The 7702-nt window shown below is 56.7% G+C and overlaps 1 protein-coding gene across 4 annotated transcripts in view; it reads left to right on the plus strand.

The window, feature by feature from the left end:
• The window catches only part of Pemt (phosphatidylethanolamine N-methyltransferase), a 78108-nt gene that overhangs the window by 9034 nt on the left and 61372 nt on the right, over nucleotides 1-7702 (plus strand). The window contains exon 3 of one of the 4 annotated variants that reach the window (XM_013509631.1): nucleotides 1687-1722. The exons of 2 other annotated variants lie outside the window; for them this stretch is intronic. The gene's annotated coding sequence lies outside the window, so the exon portion shown is untranslated. Of the gene's footprint in view, nucleotides 1-1686; nucleotides 1723-3126; nucleotides 3339-7702 lie in introns of those variants that run through there. One more of the 4 variants, XM_005413971.2, reaches the window with a different exon arrangement.

Consider the following 7702-nt stretch of genomic DNA (forward strand, 5'->3'; position numbering starts at 1 on the left):
TACACTGCCATGCCCGGCTCTCTTTTATTTTTGTCTTCTGCTTGCTTCGGGTTTAACTGACACTTCTGTCTCTAATTCCTTAGGGGCAAAGCTTCTATTACTGATTTGAGACTTTTTCTATACTAATATAAGCTGTTTTCCTCCTAGCCCAGTGTTAGCTGCAGCTTGTAATTGTTGATGAGCTGCAATTTTCATCTTGATTCATTTCAAAGTATTTAAAAATTTCCCTTGAAAGCTCCTGTTGGTCTTGTGTGTGGATCTGACAGGCGCCTTTTTTGTTCCTGGCCTCTCACTTGGTTCTGTTGTGGTCTGGGAGAACCGTTGTATGTTTTCTGTTCTTTTAAATGTAAAATTGCCTGTGTCTAAGAACACGGGGTGTGTTGGTGGATGCCGCACACTGCCGCCACGCGGGATCTGCAGACTGCTCCTCTCTCAGGTGCTCTGCGAGCGTCAGGTTGGGGGTGACAGCCTTGCTCAGGTCAGCTGTGTCCCTGCTGATTTTCTGTGTGTATTCATTATATCCACTGCTGAGAGAGGAGGTGGAAGTCCCTCACTAGGATCACCGATTTGTCTACTTCACCCGTTAACACTGTGCACTTTGTTTTAATTTTCCAAGTTGATCTTAGGAGACAGGGTCTTGGTGTGTTGCCCAGGCTGGACTCCAATCCCTGGACTCGAGCGACCCTTGCCCCTCAGTAAATCTTCCACAGGTACACCTGCCTTACTGTCTGTTCTTGCTTTATGTATTAGCTTAACTTTTAATCTGAGAGGTGCAGGGCAGACCAGGTGGCTGTGTGGACTTAGTAACACTGAGGTAATAGCTTGCCGCCGGACGGTGACACCGACTGCGCTTTATTGCCTACCAGACCCCATGCCAGGTGCTTTCTTGGCATCTGCTTCTATCATCCCTGAGCGTTCTGTGGTGAGCACGGTGGTGCCACTGTCATTGCCATTTTACAAGTAGGAACCAATAGGAGCGTTGCCTGCCGGGGCGCCTGTCTCATCAGCGTCCTGTGCCAGAGCTTGGCACCTGGCTAACTTTGCAGTGAGGTGTGATGGCTTACTGATCTCAGCATGGCGTGTGTGGTTAGATAAATGTGCACAGTAGCCGCGTGCAGCGGTGCATGCCTGTAATTCTAGCACTTGGAGGGCTGAGGCAGGAGGATTGCCACAAATTCAAGGTCAGCCTGGACTACGCCATGAGACTTTATCTATAAATAAATAAATAAATGTATTTATGCAGTACCACCAGCTTAGTAGGTTCTGTCTTGGGCTCTAGAAACCGTGTGAGTGGAAGAGGTGCCTGAAGTTCACGAGGCAGCAGGGGCCGAGCAGCAGCCCCTGAGGTGGAGGGATCAGGCCCTCCACCAGAGGGCACCCCGGCTGAGGAGAGATCACACAAACCATCAGCACGGTTTTGCGCCTGGCCCAGGACACGCCTTTGTTTGTTTGTTTGCTTGAGACTCACTATGTAGCCCAGGCTGGCCTTTAACTCCTGGTAATCCTCTGCACTAGTCTCTGAGTGCTGGGATTACTGGGGTGCGCTACCATGCCGGGCTCAGGACGTGCCTTTTGAGTGAAAAATGGGTGAATGAAGACTTCCACCTTGCCTAAAGGAGTTAGGGATTTGTGGGACTGGATGCAGATGTGACCATTTGTTTTTTTAAATTTTATTTTATTTTGCAGTGCAGAGGCTGGGATCCAGGGCCTTGCACATGCTAGGTAAGCACTTTACCACTGCCCTACACCTGCAGACCTAGAACTTTTTATTTATATTTAAAAGTTAATATGATGTTAAGGCCAGTTTATTTTATAGTGGTGTTATGGCTTGTGTCTGGATGTCCCCCCAAACTTCACGCAGTCATAGGTGGGGCTTTTTCAGAGGTAGCTAGACTGGAGTGTGTGATCCTGGAGTCGATTCATGGTGCAATGCTAGGATCAGGGCACTAGGATTAGCGTGTGAATGCTGCCCTCCCTACGTAGCCTGAATAAGATATAAGGGACGGAAAGAGATGCGGTCCCTTGTTGCTTTGCTGCCTTCTGCCTGCCATGCACTGGTTCTCCTCTGTGATGCCCCTCTGCCCTGCCACCCTGCCTTGGAGCCAGCTGATTATGGACTGAAACCTCGACAAACTATGAGCTAAATAAACCTTTCCCCCTTTAATTGAGATGTTGGGTGTTTTGTCTCAGCAGGGAGAGACAAGCCCAAAGACGGGTAGGATTAGGAACACCTCAGAGCAATGACTGCTCAGGAGCTATGCCCAGCAAATCGGTACGTTAGAGTTGCCGGGGCACTGTGAGGTTCTAGCAGGCTCCCCGCCCGCTGTAAGGTGGTCCCTGCTGTCCGGGGCTCACTTGCTCGCAAGCTGCAGTGTCCTGCTGACATTACTCGGGTCGGGTCCTCTCCCTGGCTCTTGCTCTAAGACACGTGTCTTCCTAGGAGGCCCTCCACAGAGTGAGGCAGGTGAGGTTTCTGTCTGTGAGTTAAGGTGGAGCAAACAGAGCAAAGGGGTGGAGCAGCCTTGGCCCCAGCACACCCTGCACTCGCATACCCGTTTGTGCCCCGTCCAGAATGCATCCCGGGGTAGGGTGGTCTCAGGGAGGAGATCCTGGGCTCAGGCTGGTTGTGGGCAGCTTGCCCATGGTCGCCCGCTGGGGTTGAGTGGAGCCCTGGTCCGTGGCCCGGACAGTGGCTGCCAAAGCTGAGCCCTTCCTTGGAACCAGGTAGCCCCTAGTGTAGAAGAAAAAGGTAAAGGGGTTGCCTTAGTACCACACGTCTTCCCTCCTACCAGGGCGTAGTGCAGAGGACAAAGACTCAGCACACCGTGCCCATGGCTCTGCCGGCCCTAGCGCTCTGCACCGCGGTTTGCAGATGTACCAGCACTGCCCCAGCGGGCAGCGCCAGGCACCTCGGCAGCCCAGGAAAGGCCGAGGGCTGTGACCCTAGAGACACATTTTGCATGATAATACGTCCTGCCCGTGTGCCTGTCCCCGCTCTGGGCAGCCCTCATCCTGTCCCTCCTGTCCTTTGATGTGCACGTTAGTGCGACAATGGTCAGTCCTTTGCGTGGGATCGATGCGACTTTGACTCTCAGGCCCTGGTGTTTGTTTGAATGTCACAATGTACCCGGCTGCTGTTGACCTGCTGCAAATCATTCGCTAACAAGAGGACATTGCTCTGAAGAGACTCCGGGCCCTGGGTGAGGTGGAACTGCTATGAGCCTCCCCCGTATCCACCCGTGGGGCTGTCGCTGTAGAGCTGTGGCCGAGCCCATTCACCAGTGACCCAGGTGACCCGAGCCGTCCCGGGGCTCAGCTGACACTTCCTCCGGTCTCTGGTAGGTGACTCCTTCTGGTCAGCCCGTCACTCCTCTGCCACCTGTGACCTGGAGGGGGAGTCCATTCTTAGAGTTCCTGGGTGGCAGAAAGCCAGGACTTGCGATGCCTGGATGAGGTTAGGCTGAGGGGGTAGGGGCTACCCTCAGCTGAGGTGCCCACGAGCGTGCAGAGGTGACTGAGGGCGCCGGAGGGGCAGAGCCTGGGATCCCCCTGCCCTCCTCACTCTGACACGGCCTTTGGTTCTTTTCCACACATCCAGCTTCAGGGTGGAGGCCTGCCCTTGGGAATAGGTCCCTATGGCCATCAAGGAGGGGCCTTCTTTTGTCCTGGGCGGGGGCTGGGGAGCCAGGAAGGTGCCCTCTGTACTGGACTCTACTCCAAGCTATTAGTCATTCTTCCCTGCTAAGCAGGCCCTTCTCCAGGCAACATAAATCTGCAAGGTGACCCAGGGTACCAGATGGATTTTTTTCTTCCTGCCAGAGGCCGGCTGGCCTGGGCTTGGGGGCCTGGGGGAGGAGGGGCAGTGGAGCCATATTCCAGTTTCGATCAGTTTGGTTCCACTGTAATTGCAAGACCTGGGTAGATGTCAGTTACTTCTGGGTTCAGCTATGTTAGTTGGTTAATCCGTTTTTTTGAGATAGGGTCTTGCTCTGTGGTCCAGGCTGGCTTTGAACTGGGTGTAATCCTCCTGCCTCAGCCTCCCAAGTGCTAGAATTACAGGCATGTGTCTCTATACCTGAGAGTTAGTTAAATCTTTGAATGCCTCAGTCTCCCTTCTTCACCTCAGCTCTCAGATTCTGAAGCGAAACATATTTTTTCTTGTTTACTTCCTGTCTCCTGGGGGTACTCAGGACCCAGAAACACAAACTTTTACCCTTATCCACTGGGATAGGACCGGCTCTGCCCCTGGACTCTGAGGGTTGGCCCAAGCGGCCTCTGCCCTCCCTGGTTGGGTCTGAGGCTGCTCAAGCCGTTGGCTGTCTCATCTGCAGTGTGAACAGGACTGCAGGACAGTGAGACTTTTCTTTTAAGGTGGTTGCAGACTGCAAGAAAGAAAGCGTGTGCTGCCCTTGGGAACTGGCGTTAGTGACACCTCGTCCTGGTCGTTGTGGTCTTTGAGCTCCACAGAGCAGGCCAGGCCTCCTTCCCCACAGTGTGCACCGTTCGGGGGAAGACTTTCCCACTCGTAAAGATTTCTAGCAGGAGTGCTGTCCGGGGGCCCATCGGGAAGTAGGGGAGAGTGCCGCAGCGGTGTGGGCGCGCGCGTGGGTCTGGAAGGGGCCCTGTTCCCCTCTCCTGTCAGGCTCCGACCTCGCCTTGTTCCCCAGGCCCCTCTGGGCTGAAGCCTCCCAGAGCCGTGCCTGGGACCTTGCCCGGCCCTCAGCCCTGCGTCCCCATGCCTCTGTCCCTGTGCCCTTTCCCCTAGCTGGACGGAGTCTGTCCTGCCGCGCATGCTCTCCCCTCTGTCCTCTTCGCCCTGGGTAAGTCTGTCCCAGGTCTGTGGTGTAGCGTCAGGCCCCACAAACCGCAGGGCCCAGGGGCCCAGCGCCCGAGGCCTGACTGGCTGTGGGACCGAGGGCAGTCCTGGAGCAGCTGGGCTGATAGTCCCCGTGCAGGGCACACTTGTCAGCCTCTTGCCTGAGAAGCTGCTGCACCGGCAGCACTGTGTGCCCAGCTGGAGCCTGGCACGGTTTACCAGCATCAGGGACAGGAGGGCCCTGAGCATCCTCTGGGGAGACGGCGCTGGTCAGAACCCTGCACCAAACCCTGGGCAGCTGCTTCCCGAAGATTAGCTCTCTGTGAAATGAGGAGGAGGATGGCAACATCTGTCTCACACTTTCTGCTCAGCGAGACGCGATTACTGCCCGCTGCAGACCTTCCCTGGGGGGAGAAGTTCCCTTTACGTTGACATCGGCACCTCAGGAGAGCGGAGGGCTGGAGAGCTGCAGCGGGGAAGCGAGGCAGCGCGTGCGCGTGCAGAGCGCTCCTTGAAGGGTGTTCTGGATAACAGTCAGTCCTCATCCGCAGAGCTGCCCTGTAAACTCCCACGAGGACTTTCTTCTTTCTCCTTTGCTGTACCGTGGTGGGACCTGTAGGACCTGGTCCATGCAAGGCATGTGCTGTAGCACTGGGTCACACCCCAGCCCCCCAGTTGTCCTTCATGGGGAGCTGCGGGCCCGGAATGTGGGGAGTGCTGGCTTAGAGACGGACGGCGATTGTGTTGCCTGCAAGATGTGTGCAAGTGACATTCCGTGCATCAGCCTGGCCTGGCCCTGCGTCCTCCCGGCTGCACACCTAGGGACACACGGGCCCCAGTCGGGGACTTGAGGCTGCCTGGATGAGCTTCCATCCCTGTGGTCTCAGAACCCTCACCAGAGCCCGTGTCCCTTTGTCCGGAGGGCTCCGTTAATCACCCCGGGCCGCCTGGCTGCCCGCCTGCCTGCAGAGTCCCCACGGGGCTGTTCTGGCAGTTTCGCGCCCACTTCCAGAGCCGGGCTGGAGGAGACCGCAGGTGGCGGGGCTGCAGAGCCCCTCAGAGACAAGCACCAGCCCTGGCGATGCGCCTGCGGCGAGGCGCAGACACACTCACTCAGTAAACATTTACTCTGTTGGCAGGCAGGTGGGTACTGGAGGCACAGAGGTTAAAAAATTAGTCTCCAGCCTGAGGAACAGTTACAGAAACGGGGAGAATAATCAAATAATTACAGTAGGCGTACAGTAAGGGACACAATGAGTACCTCAGGTGGGAGGCAGTGGAATACTTCAACTGGGTTTTAAGGGATGAATAGGAGTTTGCTAGTGGGGTGCAGAGGGACCAAGGGCATGACAGGCATGTGCACTGTAAAAGGGCCTGTGTGAGTGGTTGGGGGGACAGGTGAAGGACCGGCCAGCTGTGGAACATCTGCCTGTGGGTGGATGTGACTCACTGCGGGGTGTGCTGGGACTGGCGTACCCTGTAGAGATGAGGAGGCTGAGGGTGAGGGTGGCCGGGGGTGGTGAGGCCCCATCAGGGACGTTTGCTGTGCCTGGAATTAGGAGGCTATCTCGACATGGGCTGGGTGGCCCCTTCGGAGGTGGAGAGACAGCCAGCTCATTGGACAGAGAACGAGGCAGGGTGGGGCGTGGCAGGAGCAAGGCGAGGCTGTGGCTGGGGTGATCGGGAGAGGGACTGGGAGGAGCGAGGGCTCCCCGCTGGCCAAGGGGCTGCTGTCCACACTGGTGAAGTGACCGCGCAATGTCAGGACTCTGGTCCCGGGCCAGTGCCCCGCCCCCGCGCCTTCCGCCCGCCGCAGCCATCCGTGTGCAGGGCCTTGCAGTCGGAGGGCGCTTACTAAATGCCATCAAGAACAGCTGGCGCTCTGCTGAGCCGGCCCGTCCCCTTCCTCCCTGCTGTGCGAGTGGTTGGGGCGACAGCTGAGGGCCCTGCGAGGGCAGCGGTCTCTCGGGAGTGCTGTGGCCCCGGCCCACCGGTGCTTCCTGCCCCAGCCCCGCGTTGCTGAGGGGCCTGCGGGGGAGCCCTGCTGTGCTGGCCCAGGGGCTAAGCAGCTCTGGGGACCTGGAGGGCCAGTTGGGTGCCCACGTGGTGCCCAGTGCTATGGTCAGCCCTGGGCAAGACCCTGCTTCTAATGGCCTGCTCCCTGCCTCTTCCTGGGCCGGTTCTGTGGATGTCACTGCGCTTGTGGGTCTTGGGCGTAGGCCTCATGGACAGGGCAGGACCACTGTGACTGTGTCTGAGCTTCTAATCGCCACTCAGCTCCACCCTGGGCCCATGTCGGGGTGAAGATTTGCCTGAGAAGCGAGGCTGTCTAGGCAGGGAAGCCACAGTGGAAGGTGGCTTCACGTCAACACCGGGTCCCCAGTGACCTTCTAGAACATTCTCACTGCCCCTCAGCAGGCTGTTTGAGTGGCAGGCAGAGCTTTGCCAGGAAGCAGGTGCTTGGTGAAGCAAGGGCTGGGGATCAGGCTGCTGCTAACCCTCCAGGGCTGGGAGCCCCGGGGCGTGTGGGATACTAGCAAGGCAGAATGGCATTTTCTCCCTACCCACCCCAAAAAGTGGGAGATAAAGCACCTTTTGAAAGAATTTATTATACCTCGAAATGAAACAGAGCAAAACACCCCATCGCAGTGGACCTCGGAATCCTAGGAGTCCTAGGAATCCTAGGAGTCTCCAAGAATCCTAGGATTACAGGCCCACCAAAGTGCCTGGCTTCAAGTTTTTTCTAAAACAAAAAAGAAGGAAAAGTTTTAAAAAGAGTGCAAGGACTCACCACCCAAAATGTCAGAGGTGGCTGGGTGTGGTGCTGCATGTCTATAATTCCAGTCCTCAGGAAGCTGAGGCAGGAGGATCACTGCAAGTTTGAGG

The sequence above is a fragment of the Chinchilla lanigera genome, unplaced genomic scaffold, assembly GCF_000276665.1.
Source record: "Chinchilla lanigera isolate Chin_1 unplaced genomic scaffold, ChiLan1.0 scaffold00176, whole genome shotgun sequence".
NCBI classification, from domain to species: domain Eukaryota; kingdom Metazoa; phylum Chordata; class Mammalia; order Rodentia; family Chinchillidae; genus Chinchilla; species Chinchilla lanigera.